Consider the following 19,024-nt stretch of genomic DNA (forward strand, 5'->3'; position numbering starts at 1 on the left):
TTAAATCAACACAGGGATAATTTTTTTTATCAGGAGCCAACATCTGTTTATTTCTTCCCCATTCTTCATTCAACGACTACCACCCAGTAGTCCTAACTTCTACTGTGATGAAATGCTTTGAGAGATTGGTCATGGCCAGAATTAACACGGACCCACTGCAATTCTCCTATGATCACCAATTGCTCCACAGCAGATGAAATACCCCTGTCTCTGCATTCAGCTCTGGATCTCCTCAAAAACAGCAATTCATACAGACAGCTGCTCTTCATCGACTACACTTCAGCCTTCAATACCACTATTCCCTCAGTGCTGGTCAGGAATCTACAAACTCTAGGCCTCTGTACCCCCTCTGCAACTGGATCCTTGACTTTCTCATCGGACGACCACAGACAGAACGAATTGGAAGCAACGTCTCCTCCTCACTGATTATCAACACAAGCGCACCCCAAGGATTCGTGCTCAGCCCACTGTTCCACTCGTTCTACACCCATGACTGTGTGGTCGGGCACAATTCCAATGCTATCTACAAGTTTGCCGATGATGCCACAGTTGTCGGCAGAATCACAAAAGGCAGCGAGGAAGCGTACAGGAGAGAGATAGATCGGCTCGTTGAATGGCGTAATGACAACACTCAATGTCAGCATAACCAAGGAGGTGATTGTGCTCTTCAGGAAGAAATCAGGGGAACACAACCCAGTCCTCACTGAGGGCTCAGTAGTGGAAAGGGTCAAGAACTTCAAATACCTGGGGGTCAACATCTCCGAGGATCTGTCCTGGAGACTCCACGTTGATGCCATCACAAAAACAGAGTCACCAGTGGCTGGACTTCATGTGGTTTCTGAGGAGGTCAGTAAACGCTCATAAACTTCTACAGGTGGTACCGTGGAGAGGATTTTGGCTGGTTCCATCACTGCTTGGTATGGAGGTACAAAGTCTCAGGACAAGAATAAACTCAATAGGGTTGTTAACTCAGCCTGCAACATCACAGGCACCAGACTTCACTCCATCGAGGACATCGACATGAGGCGGCATCTTAAACAAGCAGCCTCTAACTTTGAAGACCCCACCACCCAGACCATGCCCTCTTCACTCTGCTACCATCGAGAAAAAAGTACAGGAGCCTAAAGGCGAGCACTCAATGGCACAAGGACAGCTCCTTCCCCGCCACCATCAGATTCTAGAATAATCAATGAACCAAAGACACTAACTGCACCATTGCACTAATATTTTTATTTTGTGTGGTAAGATGGTTATAATATGAATGTTTGCAATATGATACTGCCACAAAACAGTGGATTTCAGGACTTCAGATTCTGATGCTTCATTCTGTGATTCACCTCAACATTTCATAAATGTTTAAGAACTACTCAACTAAGATGCTCGAAACTAAATTTAAAAAAAAAATACATACAGTAAAACCCCTGTCATCCGGAATTCAAGCAACAGGTAAAAAAACACAGAAAATAAATTGATAAAAATCCGTGTGCCTCGCCATTAGTTTGCCAATCACACAACACACAGTCTGAAGCAACCAGAAAATGCACTTATCGGCATCTACTGATCCCTATGGGTGCTGGATACCAAGGGTTTTACTGTATCTTCAATGACCAAATAGTATTTCACCTCCTGTTTTGCCTGCAGTTATGATTGGAGAATCAGAGCCTCTCTTTAAAGCCCATCTGGCAATGGATAACCAATTTTTAAATATTTCCTTTCAAAAGAAATTAGTTATATAGAAGATTGCTATGAAGGTAGAAGTTTAATGAGATTTCATCAATTAAAAAATAACTATGGGATACAAAATAATACCCTTTTTTGTTATTATCAATTACGGGTTTATTTGAGAGATAAACTAGATCCAACAATGTTATTACCGCTATGTGGTGATGCAGAAATATTGATATGTAGTAGATATATTAAGAAATTTATTTTGGCTATGTATACTTTATTGCAGAAGGGAATTATTAAACAGATGATACATGAGTCCAGACAACATTGGGAGACAGATTTAAATGTTAATATTGATGAAGTAAATTGATCAGAGTTGTGTTGAGACAGTATGACAAATGCTATAAATGTTAGACATAGGAAAGTTCAATACAATATTTTACATCAGTTATATCTCACTCCGTAAAAGCTAAATAAACTGAAATCAGATTTATCTGATCAGTGTTCAAGATGTAGTCAGGAGGTAGGTACTTTTTTACATTCTACTTGGTCTTGATTCAAAGTGACACCTTGTTGGTCAAATTTGGCATTTTATTTCGAACAGGTTATGGGAATGAAATTTTCACAAACTCCAATGTTATTTTTATTAGGTAATATTGAGGGGATAAGACTGAAACTGAAATTATCTACATATTAAAAACCATTTTTAAAGATTGCTTTAGCAGTAGCAAGAAAATGTATAGCAGTGACATGGAAATCAGATACATTTTGGGTCTGGAACGTTGGACTGCAGAAATGCATAGTTGTGTCTCTTTGGAGAAGATTACCTATAATTTAAGAAATAAATATGATGTATTTTTGAAAATTTACCACCCATACTTAAGAATTGAAGGAATTAATATATAGACCCTTTCCTTGCACCTTGAATTTTGTTAACTTCCTTGAAATATTATTAGTTATAAAATTATTAATTCCATGTGGGAAGGAGGAACTTACGGCAATCAGTTTTTTATTCTAGCTTCTTACTTTTATGTTTTCTTGCTTTTTCACTTCTCCCTCTTCTTTTCTCTTTTTCCTTTGGGGTTAGCTTAGTGGGGGGAGGAGGAGGTTGCGATTTATACCATCATGTCATAGATTGGATATTAATATTTGATTGCTATATTTTGTACTTATATATTATTACATGTATGGAAAACTTTTAAATACAATTTTTTTTAAAGAGAAATGGAATACACACTTAAATGTCCTAAAATGTGTGAAAAATTATGATTCATTCTGTGATCACCTCATTATTCCATCTAATTTTTTTTTCAAAATATATTTATTGAACATCAGAATCAGGATTTATTGTCGTGAACAAGTCGTGAAATTTGCTGTTTTGCGGCAACATCACAGGGCAAACATTCATATTGTAACCATCTTCCAACATTATTATATAAAAATATTTAAATAATCATGCATGAAAAGTAAGGCCGAGTCATTGGTTCATTGATTATTCAGGAATCTGATGGCAGCAGGGAAGAAGCTGTCCTTGTGTCACTGAGTGCTCGTCTTTAGACTCCTGGACCTTTTTCCTCGATGGTAGCAGAGTGAAGAGGGCGTGGCCTGGGTTGTGGGGTCTTTGAAGATAGAGGCTGCTTTTTTAAGACACCAAGCTAACAACCCTCTGGAGTTTATTCTTGTCCTGAGAGTTGGCGCCTCCATATCCAGGCAGTGATACAACCAGCCAGAATGCTCTCCATGGTACCACCTGTAGAAGTTTATGAGAGTAAACTTTGGTGACACCTCACAAAGTCTAGCCACTGGTGAACCACCTTTCTGATTACATCAACATGGAGGCTCCAGCACAGATCCTCGGAAACGTTGACACCCAGGAATTTGAAGTTCTTAACCCTCTCCACTACTGAGCCCTTGACGAGGACTGGGTCATGTTCCCCTGACTTCCTCCTGAAGCCCACAATCATCTCCTTGGTTTTTCTGACGGTGAGCGCAAGGTTGTGTCGTTGCGCCATTCAATGAGCTGATCTCTTCCTCATTGCCGTTTGTGATTCTGCCGACAATTTCGTACACATTATACAGATGTGCTCCTCTGCTATTTTTAAAGAGAAAAACCAACACACTCACATACACTCTCAGAAACACACCTCCATACCCCACCCCCTGACCATCTTTGCTGTATCAGCAGGCTATTACCAGTTGTCTCACAGTTAGTCCTTTAATCCATAAGCACTGGCAATTCAGAGAAAAAATGCTTAGACTGTTGCCATTTGTGGAAATAAATTCCAGTAGACTCTCTTAATATGTATTTGCTTATCTCCAGTTTAATGAAGAAACTGAAATCCTTAATCCATTGTGTAATAGAAGGACCCCTGTCAGACTTGCAGTGTCACAAGATTAGACGCTTGACTAATAGGGACGTAAATGCTATCACACCTTTCTGCAGGGAATTTAGGGAGTTGTCGGAGATTCTTCTCAATTTCCATTTAACTGATTTAGATGGGAGAAAGGTTTTCCCATTCTTTTGTATTTTATCTAATATTTTAGTGAACAAAGTTGCTCAAAACTAAGTTTTTAAAAACACAAACCCATTATTCGGAATTCAAGCAACCTGCAGGCTCTTACCGTCAACAACATTTCAGATTTCAGATTTACTTTCAGAGTACATACATGACATACAACCCTGAGATTCTTTTTCCTGTGAGTAAGGCAGTAATACTACTTTTTGGCAGTGCAAAAAACATGCAAACAAATAAATAAATATAAACAAACTGACTGTGCAATACAGAGAGGAAAAAAATCAATAAAGTGCAAAAGTAAGAGTCCTTAAATAAGTCCCTCATTGAGTTTGTCATTGAGGAGTCTGACAGAGGAGGGGTAACAGCTGTTCTTAAACCTAGTGGTGCAAGTCTAGTGGCATCTATACCTCTTTTCTAATGGTAGCAGCGAGAACAGAGCGGGTGTTGGGTGGTGTGGATCCTTGATGATTGCTGGTGCTCTCCAATGGCAGCTTTGCCTGTAGATGTTCTCGATGCCTGATATGTCCTGGTTGTGTCCAACACCTTTTGGAGGGCTTTACACTCAGGGGTATTGGTGTCCCCATACCAAACTGTGAAGCAGCCGATCAGCACACCTTCTACCTCACCTCTTTAGAAATTTTCCAGGGTTTCCAAGGTCATGCCAAACCTCCAGAAACCCTGAGAAAGTAGAGGCAATGACGTGTTTTCTTCATGATGCCATTTGTGTGGTGGAGCCAGGAAAGATTCCACGAGATATTGATTCTCAAGAACTTACACTTTCTCACCTTTTCCATCTCTGACCCTCAAAGATCACTGGATCGTACAATTCTGGTTTTCCCTTCCTGAAGTCAACAATCAACTCCTCGGTTTTGGTGACATTGAGTGCGAGGTTGATGTTGGTGCACCATTTGGCCAAGTTTTCCATCTCCCTCCTGTATGCTGACTCATTGCCCCTTTTCAGACAATGCACTACCATGGGTTTATTGGATTAGTCCAAGATTGGGTAGTTTTCTTGACATAGTTTTCCTTCCCACCATATGAAATCAATCAAATATTATCAGGTTTCAGGCTTAGTATACACAAAATGCCACAATTGTTATCCTTCCTTACACAGTATCTCCAGAATTGTAATCCCATTGTGTACATTTCCAACAAGCCAACTCTATATATCAGTGCACTGATTTACATTTGTTTTAAAGACAGCTGTCTGCATAGTACTGTAGACTCTCTAGACACATAAACAATAGATTCGGAATTGTATATTAAATGAATAAAGTCTCATATAATAGCAGCAGATGTGCCCTGCACACAGCTAAGATTCTCTCAATACCTGAATAGAATTCAGTTCCTCTTTCATTGTTAGCTTCAAATTAAATCGCTTTTGTATTGTCTTCACTACAAATAATAAATTCAGGCAATTGCTTTCAATTATAAAAATAATACAATGCAGAGTTGAATTGTGATGAGACAAAAAGTCACAGGCATTTTAAAATCATAATTTGAATTAAAAGAACACATTTTCCTGAGATACAAAGTGAAATATGAAAGTCTGCAGACGCTGTGTTTGTAGTAAAAACAAAGAAATCATGGAGGAACATCAGCCGGTCTCGCAGTGTCCATAGGAGGTAAAGATATACAGACTTACCGATGTTTTGAGCCTGAGCCCTTCCTCAAGGTAACTCAAAACATCGGTTATATATCTTTACTTTCTACAGACGCTGCGAGACCGGCTGAGTTCCTCCAGCATTCTCTGAGTATTTATACCTTAGATACAAAGACAACCAGTTAGGTCCTACATATGCAAGCACTCAGTCGGGGGAGGGGAGGGGGGGGCGCCAGAATAAATGTTTCAAAGACTGCCTCAAGGCATTCCTCAAAGGCCTGGGTGTCGACATCAACATGTGGGAGACCCTTGCCCTCGACCGTCCAACTTGGCGCAGCAAGATCACCAAAGAAGCCCGTGCTGCTGAAGTCAGGCGCATCACTGAGGTGCAACGAAAGCATGCTGTGCACAAGGCCAGAGCAGCATCCAGTGCCACGACAATACCCACCCACTATGCCCCACACGTAGGCGAGCCTTCAGGACCCGGATTGGTCTCAGCAGTCACCTCCAGACCCACAGCCACCAATCTCCAATTTGACTTTGAAGCCCATAGTCATCTTTGACTATGAAGGACAAACAACAACAACAACATATGACTAACACGTGAATCACAGACACTGAAAGTTGTTTCTGTGTTTAGAATATGGTATGCAACATCAAGTCTTACTTGATTGCAATTTCCTTACATTAGCACATAGAGAATACAAAAGAGCTCACCACTGTGATCTCTCACTGCCAATTTCTTGTCCTGCTCAAGCAACAGTTTCATTTTGTACTGTTTACAACCATGACGTCCTCAGCAATCCTAGGTTATTTCCAAACTAAAATCCTACCCATCACAGCTCCCAGAACTGCATTCTATTCTGCAATAATATTGCTTCTCTCTTTTTCCACCAAATATAATCTGTGCCATTTGTAACTTGCACACTCGATGCAAATCACTTCTGTTCTGAAACTGCATCGTGAGATTAGTTCTGCAAAAATCAGGATTTTTTTCAGGGGTGGGGGGATCATACCAAGGAAAAGCCTGGACTAGGTCATGAAGCAAATTTCCACTGATCTTCCCCAAGGTATGGCTGTCATTTGAAAGAAACCCCTCCAAAAAAAACCTTCTTATGCTTTAAAGTGTTCACATACATTTTAGTTCCACAGAAATTCAAATACGTATGGCAAGAAAATTCAGCAAGAGTACTTCTTCACACTACAAAGTCAGAGGGACAGCACCAGAGCCTGAAATGTTTCTCGCAACATCAATCAAAAAAATCCCTGTGGGATTATCATGTCCATAATAAAACAATTTTTCAACAATTGTAGAAGCAGAAATTTAACATTATAACTTCAGTACGATTTTCATTACACTCACTCTTCTCAAATCATAAATGCTACAACTTCAAAGAGACTTTCCAACATTTAGTTTATTCTCCTATTTATTATCACTTGGAGAAAAACAAGGTGTCAGTCTTGTTGGCCATAAATGTCATCTCCAACGTTCCCTTTTTGTTAACAGTCCTCTATCAAGGGCTTTACAATGAGGTACATAGCTATTAATTTAATTTTTTTTAATTTAGCACGATAACAGGAACTTTCAGCCCACAAGCCCATGCCTCCCAAATACACCATTTAACCAACAACCCCCGTATGTTGTTGAAGGGTGCTAGGAAGTCGGTGCACCCAGAAGAAACCCATGCACACATGGGGAAAATGTACAAACTGCGCCAGATCCGAACCAGAGTTTGTGGTACTGTGATAGTGTTGTATGTGACGTCAAGTACGTTCTGACAATAAATCTGAAATCATTTTAAAGAACCGAGATATTCAGCACCTCTGCACTAAATTTCCCATTTATTCCTCTTGTTTAGAATCAGAGCAAACGTGCAACTGTTCGTTTCTTTTCCCTTTGCTATTGATGTTATGAATGAGAATTTCCCCATTTAGTTTCTTTGGAGGAAAACCTGTCAAATTGTACGAGGGATGTTCTGCACGTAATCACTGACGTTCTCATATATGCATGTGCAGGGACAAGCACACATTCTTCATGGCAGTAAATGATCAGTGATTTAGGGGCATCCTTCCTAAAGTGAGTTGAGCAAAAGCACTCAGGATTCTGAACTCTCAATGCAAATTTTCTGATGCATGTTTGTAATACAAATGTGCAGTTGATCATCAGGCAGTATGATTCTTTGGAAATAAACATAGCATGCTTATAACCATAGAGCACAGGCCCTTCTAGCCTGTGCCGAACTATTTTCCTGCCTAATCCCACTGACCTCCACCCAGTCCATAGCCCTCCATACCCCTTCTATCCATGTTCCTGTCCAATTTCTTCTTAAAACTTAGCCTGCAGCTCCCACTTTAGCTGGCAGCTCATTCCACACTTCCACCAATCTCTGTGTGAACAAGTTCCAACTAATGTTTCCTCTGAACTTTTCCTCTTTCACTCTTAATTCATGTCCTCTGGTTTGTATCTCACCCATCCCTAGTGGAAAAAGCCGACCTTCATTTACTCTGTCTAGACCTCTCATCATTTTAAATACCTCTACCAAATCTCCCCTCATTCTTCTACGCTCCAGGGAATGAAGTCCCAACCTGTTTAACCTTTCCCTATAACTCAATTCCTGAAGTCCGGGCAACATTCTAGTAAATCTTCTCTGCACTCTTTCTATCTTATTGAAATCTTTCCTGTAGTTAATTTACCAAAATTGCACACAATAATCTAAATTTGGCCTCACCAATGTCTTATATAACTTTACCATAACATCCCAGCTCCCATACTTTGATTTATGAAGGCCAAGATGACAAATGCTCTCTGTACAACCCTATCTACCTGTGATGCCACTTTCAGGGAATTACGTATCTGTATTCCCTGATCCTTCTATTCTGCCACACTCCTCAATGCCTGACCATTCTCCGTGTATGTCCTTTCCTGGTTTGGCCTTCCAAAATGTCTGCATTAAATTCCATCTGCCATTTTTCAGACCATTTGCCAGCTGGTCCAGATCTCTCTGCAAGCTTTTAAAGCCTTCCTCGCTGTCCACAATGCCTCCAATTTCTGATCCAATTTACCACATTATAATCCAGATCATTGATATAGATGACAAACAACAAGGGTCCCAGCACTGATCCCTGAGGCACACCCCTAGTCACAGGCCTCCAGTCTGAGTAGTCTACTACCACTCTCTGGCTTCTCCTGCACAGCCAGTGTCGAATCCATGAATACCAAGTGTCTGAAGTGTCCTGACTAAACTCCCATGTGGGACCTTGTCAAAGGCCCTCCTAAAGGTAAAGGTTCCATTATTGTCATGTAATACTACATTTAGAATGCTTTAAGACAGCAAGCACTTCATCCTCTTTAATCCATATGGGGTCCATTACATTTAATGAAAGGAGTTACATTTGATGGCACCATTATATTGCAACCATACTGCAAGACACCAATAGATCCCAAGAAACTGCAATTTGGCATGGTCCTGATGCATGGTCACTGAACAGGAAGGCTTCAGGCCAAAACTCACATGCTGCTCAAAACTGCCTCACAGATGGCATGGGCAATGGCTGCCTGTTCTTCGTGCGGACTTGGCTCAGTACTGATTCCACAGGATGACAGGGTGGAATGATGCATATGACCAAATTCTTGGTAAAGCACCATGAGCAAGATTTGGAAACTATCAAATAGGAGACAAATGCCAGCTTACTGAGTCACTAGCCTTTGAAATTCCTGCCCACCTTTCCCAACTTTGGCTGTGCTGTGTTCAATGAACCATGCAAAATGTCTGAAATTCCTCAGCTCTTTCTCCTGATACGGCCAAACTGCACATGGAACTTCAGGTCCAAATAATGACGTTCCCACATGAAATTTTCACCTGCAGTGTCACAGGAGGTTAGCTTTCAAGCTCGACTAGGGCTACCATTCTTCTAAATATTGCTTCATCAAATGGTGTCATTTATCTGCTATTCCATTATAAACTATAAAACCACTGTTCATCCACCATGTCATCTTTAATGGTGGATTGCAGTCTTCCTGCATCTATTACTTATTTTCTCCCTGAATGTATCAAAGAGCTCTGAGCAAGCTTTCTCTTTGCCTTTAGTTTGCTTACCGTATATTGTCGTTGTTTGTCGATCCCTCCCCCCCCCCCCCACCCCGCTTCCTGGCCCAAAAATCAGGTGTTTATGTATGACCCATGTAAAAGTTGACCCCTCTGTTTTTGGCTCCAACCACCCACCCATCAGAGTTCCCGAGGCCCTGGCCACCCGCTCATCTGATCTCCCAACTGCAGATCCTTGCCCCGGCTGCCCTCCCGCCTGTCCAAGCTCCCGACACCCCAACCGCAGACTTACCACCCCATCCCACCCATCCGAGCTCTCGATACCTTGAATGACACAGGTACTTATCAAGGTCAAACGTTTGACCCGTACAAAAGTCGACCCCTCAACCCCCCTTTTTTGGCCTGAAAAAGTGGTCCAAAAAATTCAACGCTTACACATGATATGTCATGAGAGGGATTTGCATTACATACAGTATGTCATGAGAGGGATTTGCATTGTAAAGTTTAAGAAGCACCATTAACACAAGTAAATGAAGTAGAACGTTCCAGCATAAATTCTACTTCCATAAACTTGCACACACATGTGCTCTGTTTTCAGCCAACATCCTCACAGCTTTCCACACAGATCACTTGGTAGCATGCAAGAGCTGGAATCAGTGTGATTATTTTTATTCCATTAGTCATTTAGAACATTTTAAGAAGATGTCTCCAACTCAAATCTGAATTTTATCTTTTACTTAATTGATGGCCAGACGTACAATTCTGACTAAATGGAAAGACAATACTCCACCTACATACATACACACAATGGTTAAGTGGTATCATGCCTTATCGAAGTCTAAAAAAAATTAGATATGCTAATAACTTCCAAAAGACGTGGGGCCCATTTATGGACAACTATCACAACCTAAAGAATTAGGGGATTTGGATGCTTTGGTGCTGATTTTCTTTTGATTTTGATAATATAATAGGCAACTGTTATGTTCAACTGTGAATAATGTAAACATTGATAAAATTATTATAGAAGGAGAAGAGAATTGTAAACTTTTTTATTAAAAGTAAATTATAACTCTTGAAAAGCATTGACGATTTCCTCTTTTCTTTCTTTTCTTTTTTCTCCTTTGAGTTTTATTTTGATGTTATGCTTTGATATACTACTAGCAATGTGCTCTGGATTTTTGAATTGTGTTCATATTTGGAGAAAAAATATTCCTTTTATTTTAATTATGCACATTGTATAATTGTATTGTTCAATTGTTTATACTTTAAATATTAATATATTTTTTTAATAAAAGAATATTACAGTAGAGGACAGACCCTTCAGCCCATAATGTTGTACCAACCTACGTAAACATACTCCACAACAATCAAAGCCTTCCCTACTTCACACCCATCATCCCCGCTACATCCTCTGCCAACCAAAAAGTCTTTTGGATGTCCCGATTGTACCAACCTCCACCACCACCGCTGGTAATGCATTCCAGGCACCCGCCACTCTCTGTGCAAAAACAGAACTCTCGCAAGTGTTATGAGCCCAAAGGACCCCAAAACCCAGCAGCAATAGACTTTCACCAAGACAAGTGATTTTTAAAACAAAAGTTATTTTTAATCAACTTTAAACATGAAAATAGAATCAAACTTTAACTTAACTCTTTAACTTTAACTTATCCCTAACCCAAATTAACCCCTTTCTAATTCTAAGTGCACGTGTATGATGTGTGTGTAAATTTAAGAAAAGTTCTTTGGTTCACAGTTCAATCACACTTCTCCTTCTTCCAAGTTCTCTGGATGCAGGCAATTCTGATACTGTGAACAGAATTTAACATGTATAAAGTTCACCAGGCTTTTGTGCTCAAAAGGTCAATATTTACCGCTCAGGAAGGTTCTTGTAGGGTTTGCAGAGAGATTTGTTGTTCCAGGATTTCCACAACTGAGGTACCACCATTAATCACGTCAATGTCTCGCTGATGAAACTTGCCCCATCAAGGTTTTCCAGATGGTATCCTCTTTCTTTCGGGTTACAACAGAGTTCCTTCTGTTCCTTTTATTCTAAGAGAAACATTAGGCAGATAGGACTTCCAGCCATCCACTGCTTTGGAACTTTTCATCAGCTTCAAACAGCTCTTGCTGGCTTGCACTGTTCAACTGCTTTTCAGTATCACACATACACAAGCTGAGAGGGCTTCTCTTCTCTCCCTCTCTCTGTCCAACTGAAGCTTCCAGAAAGCCCCATGTGACTCTCTCACTTGCAAAACCCCCACCTTCTTCAGCAAACAACAGGAGTTATCCTTCTGCTCAAGTTGTTATCTTAGATAAACAAAACCCAAGAGTGATCTTTCTGTGAGCACTTTGCAGAAAGGTACTTGCAGCCAGCCTGTCTCCAGTCTATTCATTTTATGACGTCAGTTCAATTAGCACCTACTTGTGAAATGTGCATCACATTCTCCAATCTTTCTGCAACGTTATTGAATATAAATTCTTCAGTCTTTCAAATAAGATCTGTTTTAAAATGTGTGTATGTATGTAACCTACTCTAAATCTTACCAAAATTCTCCAAAATATTTATCCATTGCACAAGACCCATAAACTTTCTTCCAGTCACCTTAAACAGGTTTCCTCCAATATTTTTTTACTGTCCACCTCTACTAAGACAGCAACTACAGCCTGAATATGCCTGGAATTGTCTGATCTCAGAAGCTAAGGAGAACTGGTCAGTACTTGGAGGGGAGACCGCCTTGGAACACCAGGTGCTGTAGGTTTCTGTGAGGGGCGCTGGACAAAGTGGCGACTTTCTGTATGCCTTGTGGCGGACAAAAGTTAAAGAATTTAAATGTAGCATTACATGACAATAATGAAACCTTTACCTTTCATCTCTCATCCTTCTTCGCTTGTTATCATCTTGTGAATGCAATAAGATTAAAAGGAGAAGTAATACAAGATTACTGACAGAAACGAGGCAATATCTGAACTTGAAATACTTTTTCCTCAGTGGACCTGCAAGTGGTACTATTATCTCTGGGATTCTGATACAAATTGAAAGTATCATTTTAGGTTTGTAAAACATTTATTCTAGTTCATCCCAGAACAATAATACTCGAACAGAACTTTCAGAAAACTGAATCACTTAATTAATCTGGAACTTGACATATTTAATCTTATTTAAAAATTGCTCATGATTCCAAACAGAAGGAACATGTTCTGCACCAAATGTTCAGTGTGGTTCAGTGTGAGGTGATGCATTTTGGAAGGTCAAACCAGAAGGTTGAGTACAGGGTTAATGGTTAGTTACTTAACAGTGGATGAACAGAGGGGCTTTGGTGTCCAAATCCATACATCCCTCAAGGTTGGTAGAATAGTTAAGAAAGCCTTTGGGATGCTGGGATTCATTCATGGGGGATTAAGTCCAAGAGCAGAGAGGTCATGTTGCAACTCTACAAATCTCTGGTGAGACCACACTAAGAGTATTGTGTTCAGTTCTGTTCACCTCATTAGAGGAAACTATGGAGAGGGGGCAGAGGAGATTTAGCAGGATGTTGCCTGGATTGGAAATTAAGTCTTATGAGGCAAGGTTAGCAGAGCTGGGACTTTTCTCTTTGGAGCATCAAAGGATGAGAGGAGACTTAATAGAAGTCTACAAGATTATGAGAGGCATAGACAGGGTGCACAGCCAGCACCTGTTTCCCAGGGCAGGATCAGCAAACACCAGAGGACATCCATACAAAGTGAAGGGCGGAACGTTTATGGGAGACTTCAGGGGTACGTTTTTTTACAAGAGAGTTGTGGGTGCCTGGAATGCCTTGCCAGGGTGATAGTGGAGGCTGAAGCATTAGGAGCATTTAAGAGACTCTTGGACAGGCCCATAGATGGAAGAAAAATAGAGGGTTATGAGGGAGGGAGGGTTTAGTACTTTTTTTAGGAATATATGGGTTGGCACAACATCGAGGGCTGAAGAGCCTGTACTGTGATGTAGTGATCTATGTTCCAGGTTCTATGAGAGATAGTCTTCAGGAATGTAGCAATTTAATAAACAAAGTAATGACAATAAATTCTAGGTTCTTCATCGAGCGAAGCGTACCACTATAGTAGAACAATTCAAGTCTAAATAAACGTTTTATTCCTGGTCTTGATGAGGCTGTGTGCACACACCCAGTACTATTTATTAGAAGTGTTGACACTTCTGGGTTTCAGGAACTAAGTTACAGGGAAAGGTTAAACAGGTTAGGACTTTATTCCCTGGAGCATAGAAGAATGAGGGGAGATTTGATGGAGGTATTTAAAATTATGAGGGGGACAGACAGAGTAAATGTAGGCAGACTTTTTCCACTGAGGGTGGGTGAGATAGAAACCAGAGGACATGGGATAAGAGTGAAAGGGGAAAAAGTTTAGGGTGAACTTCACACAGAGTGTGCTGGGAGTGTGGAATGAGCTGCCAGCTGAAATGGTGAATGCAGGCTGAATTTTAACATTTAAGGAGAATTTGAACATTGGATGGGAGAGGTATAGAGGGCTGTATGTCAGTGGGACTCAGCAGAAAAAAATGGTTTGGCACAGACTAGAACAGCCGAAGGGGCCTATTTCTGAGCAGTAACATTCTATGGTTCTAAAAGTAGGAATACTTCACTTCAGCACCACCTTTCTGTACTATCTCCCCAACTCTTGATGCTGCTGACCTCATAAAATACATCAATCTGTTTGAAAAAAAATCAGAGAATAAGCATCATTTAGCCAGAGAATTCCAAAAATCCACAGCTCTCCAGTGAACAAATTCTTCCAGTTCTCAGTCCTGGATGGTAAACTCCCCATTTTAATAGTCCAGGTTTTCAACACCACAGGGGGGAAATATTATTCCTCTGTCTCTTGTGTGAACCTTCTGACCCGAGGTACCAGATTGCTCAATCTCTCCTTATAGAACAAATCTTCTCCGTCAGATGAGTAAACGCTCTGTAAAGTACAGTAAAGCCTCTGGTATCTCGTATTCAAGCAACCAGCAGCCCCAAGCAATCGGCAAAAAAATCGAGGAAAATAAATTTTTAGAAATAAAATAAATAAGAATTAAATAATAGAGTAAAAGAGTTTTAAAAAATAGAAGTTTAAAATTGTAAAAGGGAATGTTCCCTGAACTAACACAGAAATCTTTGATGAAGATGGGAGCAAATATTTGGCAAGCAGAGAGCCTTGGTCGTGCTTTGCCCATGGCAGCTGCTTGAATGAAATTGTGCGAAACAGCAATGCCGTCTCCCAGGATGAAGAGCTGGTTGATGCCGCTCACCATTGGGGTGACTCTATTGAAGTGTCTCCTTATCCCTGCGTATTAAGAGTCATCCTGTAAACTTGAAGGAAGGGGGAGGGTTAATTATCTATAATGTTACCGTTTATCTTTCATGAGCCTCTGTGGCGGGGAGGAACTTGCAGATGCAGAGACAGTTAAATGTTTTCAAAGAATGTAACTGAAAATAAACTAAAATACTTTAAGGTTTATATATTCATGCAAGTGAAGTTTGTTCAGTGGAAGGACAGTCTGGTATTTTGTGCATTTTAAACTGTTTGTTCTCAATGCAGGTGCATGAGTTTGGCCTCGGAAGAGTCTAAGGCAACTGGAAAATATATTTATCCAGAATCTACCAATCCTCATAGGTGCCGGATAGAAGAGGTTTTAACTGTACATTATTCCTTGGGTAAAGAAACCAGACCTTTAAAGATGAGCGCTCAGTGGCCCAAGGACAGCTTCTTCCCCACTGCCATCAGGTTCCTGACTAATCAATGAACCAAAGGCACGGCCTTCCTTTTGGTAATTATTTTGTTTTTTTTAATTCATTGTTGTAAAAGTGGTTTATATGAATGTTTGCTCTATGATATACTGCTGCAAAACGCCAAATTTCATGACTGGTTCATGACAATAAGTTCTGATTTTTATTCTAAAACTACTAAATAAAACTCATATGAGCAAAATAATGGTACTCTTACTAGTTCGAACTGCTCTCTTGTTGTGTCTTTACTCTCTGAACTGTTTTATTTCGCTATAATTATGTATGGATAAAGGAGCACACAAAACAAACATTTTCACTGTACCATGGCACACACGACAATAAACAAAACTGTAAAATGCACTTCAAAGAACTTCACAAAAGGATTTATTGAAATTACAGGATGGTTAAAAAAACTGGGAGATATAGCTAAGTCCTATTAAAACATAAGAACCTGTGGCATCACTAAGGTTGGTGTCACCCCCCCCCCAACTCCCCCACCACCCAATGGACTTCCTAGTGAGATAAACAACGAGCAAAATTAAAATTACATCTTTAAATTACAATAATGAACACACAGCGGCAACGAAAACATCAGCTTGTGAAGACAAAATCGTGATTCAAAGTGTCGTGATTGGGTAATAATAACAGCTCTGACTGGAGTCCATTAGAAAGTTCAAAAAGTAAATGAGCATAGAGTCTTAGACTTGTAGGTATATTGATGCATATCATCTGGGTTTACGATAAATGTTTTTGCTGTTATAATTAACGACAGGGATAGTTTTATTTAAAAAATTATTTTTTTGCTGAAACCCTGCATGAAATGTTTATAGACATTCACTTTGGTGTCACCCCCTCTGATGGCATCACCCGGTGCAGTCCACAACCTCTGCACCTCCCCCCCCCCACCCCCCAGTGACACCAGTGGGAATCTTGAGCAAACTAAGAGAAACTGGAGGGACTCAGCAGGTCGGACAGCTTCTGTGGAGGGAAATGGACAGTCAACATTTTGGGTTGGGCCCTCTTTTTCAAATGGGGAAATAACAAGCATAAAAGGGAGGTGGGGAAAAAGCTGATGTACTAGGAAAGCAGGAGAGGTGGGGATCAACTAGGAGAGATCACTGAGTGGATGGGGATTGAGAGAACTCAGAAAAGGGGGCAGATGGAAGCAGTGAAACCAGATCAGAGTGGATGTTACTTGACACTGTAAAATGCAGTGCCATATTGTTCAAAAATTCAAACTTCAATAAATCCCAGTCAAAAACAATCCTGCATCTTTTCAATTCCAAATTTGTCGAAAGTATTGTCTAAGTTGCTCACTTCAGTCAAACTTTCCATCAGCTGATTCTTTTACCAAATTGGTATTCTCATTTCAAAACAACTACCTACAAAGTACCTTCATGTCTTTCTGACATCTAGTATTGCCCTCAGAAGGAACAAGCCTGCAGGTAGTTATAATTCATATAAAATTAGATATATTTCCTGCAAATCAATGTATTCTTTAAGATATGCGGAGAATTCAAGATTCAAGATTCCTTTATTGTCATGTAATAAAAAACAGTGTAATATTATAGGAAATTGCCTTAAGTCTGCTATAAGGCAGACAGACACGCTACCAGCAGAAATTGTCGGCCGCCTCTTACAGTCAGAGAAAGAGATTGTCCATCCTGTTTCTAAAGAGTACTGTCAGGGAGCATCAGCGACCATCAAGGATCCACACCACCCAGCGCACGCTCTGTTCTCGCTGCTGCCATCAGGAAAGAGAAATCAGTGCCACAAGACTCACATCAGCAGGTTCAGGAACAACTGCTCCCCCTCCACCATCAGACTCAATGACCAACTCAATCAGGGACATATTTAAGGACTCTTGCATTTTATTGATTTTTTTCTCTCTGTAATGCACAGTCAATTTGTTTACATGTGTATGCTGAGTCAGTTTTTATTTGCACTGCCAATAAATGGTAATTCTGCTTGCCCACTAAAAATAGTGGAAGAAAAAAGAAATAGACAAAGTGAGTTACTGTCTGTGGTTCATTGTTCATTCAGGAATCTGATGGCGGACAGGAAAAAGCTGCCCTTGTGCCACTGAAAGCTTGTCTTCAGGCTTCAGCACCTTTTTCCTGATGACAGCAGAGCAAAGAGGGCATGGCCTGAGTGGTGGGAGTCTTTGAGGAAAGAGGCTGCTTTCTTAGGACACCACCTCTTGTAGATGTCCTTGATGGAGTGAAGATGTCGCAGGCCGAGTTAACAACCTTTTTTTCCTGTCTTGAGCATTGGGATCTCCATGCCAGAGAATGAAGCAACCAGCCAGAATGCTCTCTGCGGTCCACCTGTAGAGGTTTTTGAGTGTCTTCGGCTTCGTACTGAATCTCCTCAAACTCCTCACCAAGTCTAGCCATTGGCGAGCCTTCTTCGTGATTACATCAACATGGAGGCTCTAGGACTGATCCTCGGAGATTTGAATGTTTTGACTCTCTTCTCTGCTGACCCCTCGATGAGCATTAGTTCGTGTTTTCCAGGAGAAACCTGGTCAATACATCAGAAGATTTGTTGCAATGTGGGATGTATTCCAGCAAAATTTAACAAAAAATATTGGAATAAATATCGATATGCTTACTCTGATTAGAACACTAGAGTACAGAAAACAGGCCATTCATCCCTTCTAGTCTGTGCTGACCACTATTCTGCTAGTCCCACTTACCTGCTCCCACTCCATAACCTTCCAGACCTCTCCCATCCATGATTGCTGAATAGTTTTGCACTGAGCAGCCTGGATCTCAAAAGATACAGCAAAATCAGTGTTGCCCCATGTAAATGCAAAAATGTATACATGGGCCAAACCTTTTATCGGGGATTCAAGACCGTACACCTGCTGTTGTTCAGAATCTTCCAGATTTTGGAATCATTTTGATTCCAGTCCCTGTAAGCAAATGCCTTGCTCCTAGCCCCTGCTGTCCATCCTCCCCCGAGTGGTCGTCGCCCCCCCCCACTCCTTTTGGCCATCCATTGCCCCCACCCAAACTCTCCTGGCAGCCATCTCCCCCCTTCACCTCCAGTTATCCATTCCCCCCCTCACCCCCCGGCCATCCATTGCTCCCCCCCCCACCATCTGTCCATCAACCCCCCAAGCCATTGTTATTTTGTGCCCTAGGCCAGGCTGAGCAGTGGTTTGACATGCACTGTACAGGAGGCTTTTAACCAGCGAGTTGGTCAGGTGGAGGACGGAGGTGATGGGATGGCCTGGGAGATTGGCCAGAAAGGCAGCCAGCGTAAGTTACTCGGAGCATGGCAAAAGGCCTGCAGAAGGAGTGGGCTGTTGGGCTGGTGGAGCTGAGAGTTGGTAGCTTTCAGGCACTCCATCAGCTCATCAGGCCGGCCCTCAGGTATCCCTCAGGCACACACAGTGCCGTCCATCACCTCCTTGCTCCCGCCGCCACTCCCCTCCAT

General features: G+C 41.1%; 1 protein-coding gene across 3 annotated transcripts in view; it reads right to left on the reverse strand.

The window, feature by feature from the left end:
* LOC138740839 (ADP-ribose glycohydrolase MACROD1-like) overlaps positions 1–19,024 on the reverse strand; it is a 1,018,717-nt gene that overhangs the window by 745,371 nt on the left and 254,322 nt on the right. The gene's annotated exons all lie outside the window — the stretch shown is intronic.

Source organism: Narcine bancroftii, chromosome 8 (genome assembly GCF_036971445.1).
Source record: "Narcine bancroftii isolate sNarBan1 chromosome 8, sNarBan1.hap1, whole genome shotgun sequence".
Classification (NCBI taxonomy): domain Eukaryota; kingdom Metazoa; phylum Chordata; class Chondrichthyes; order Torpediniformes; family Narcinidae; genus Narcine; species Narcine bancroftii.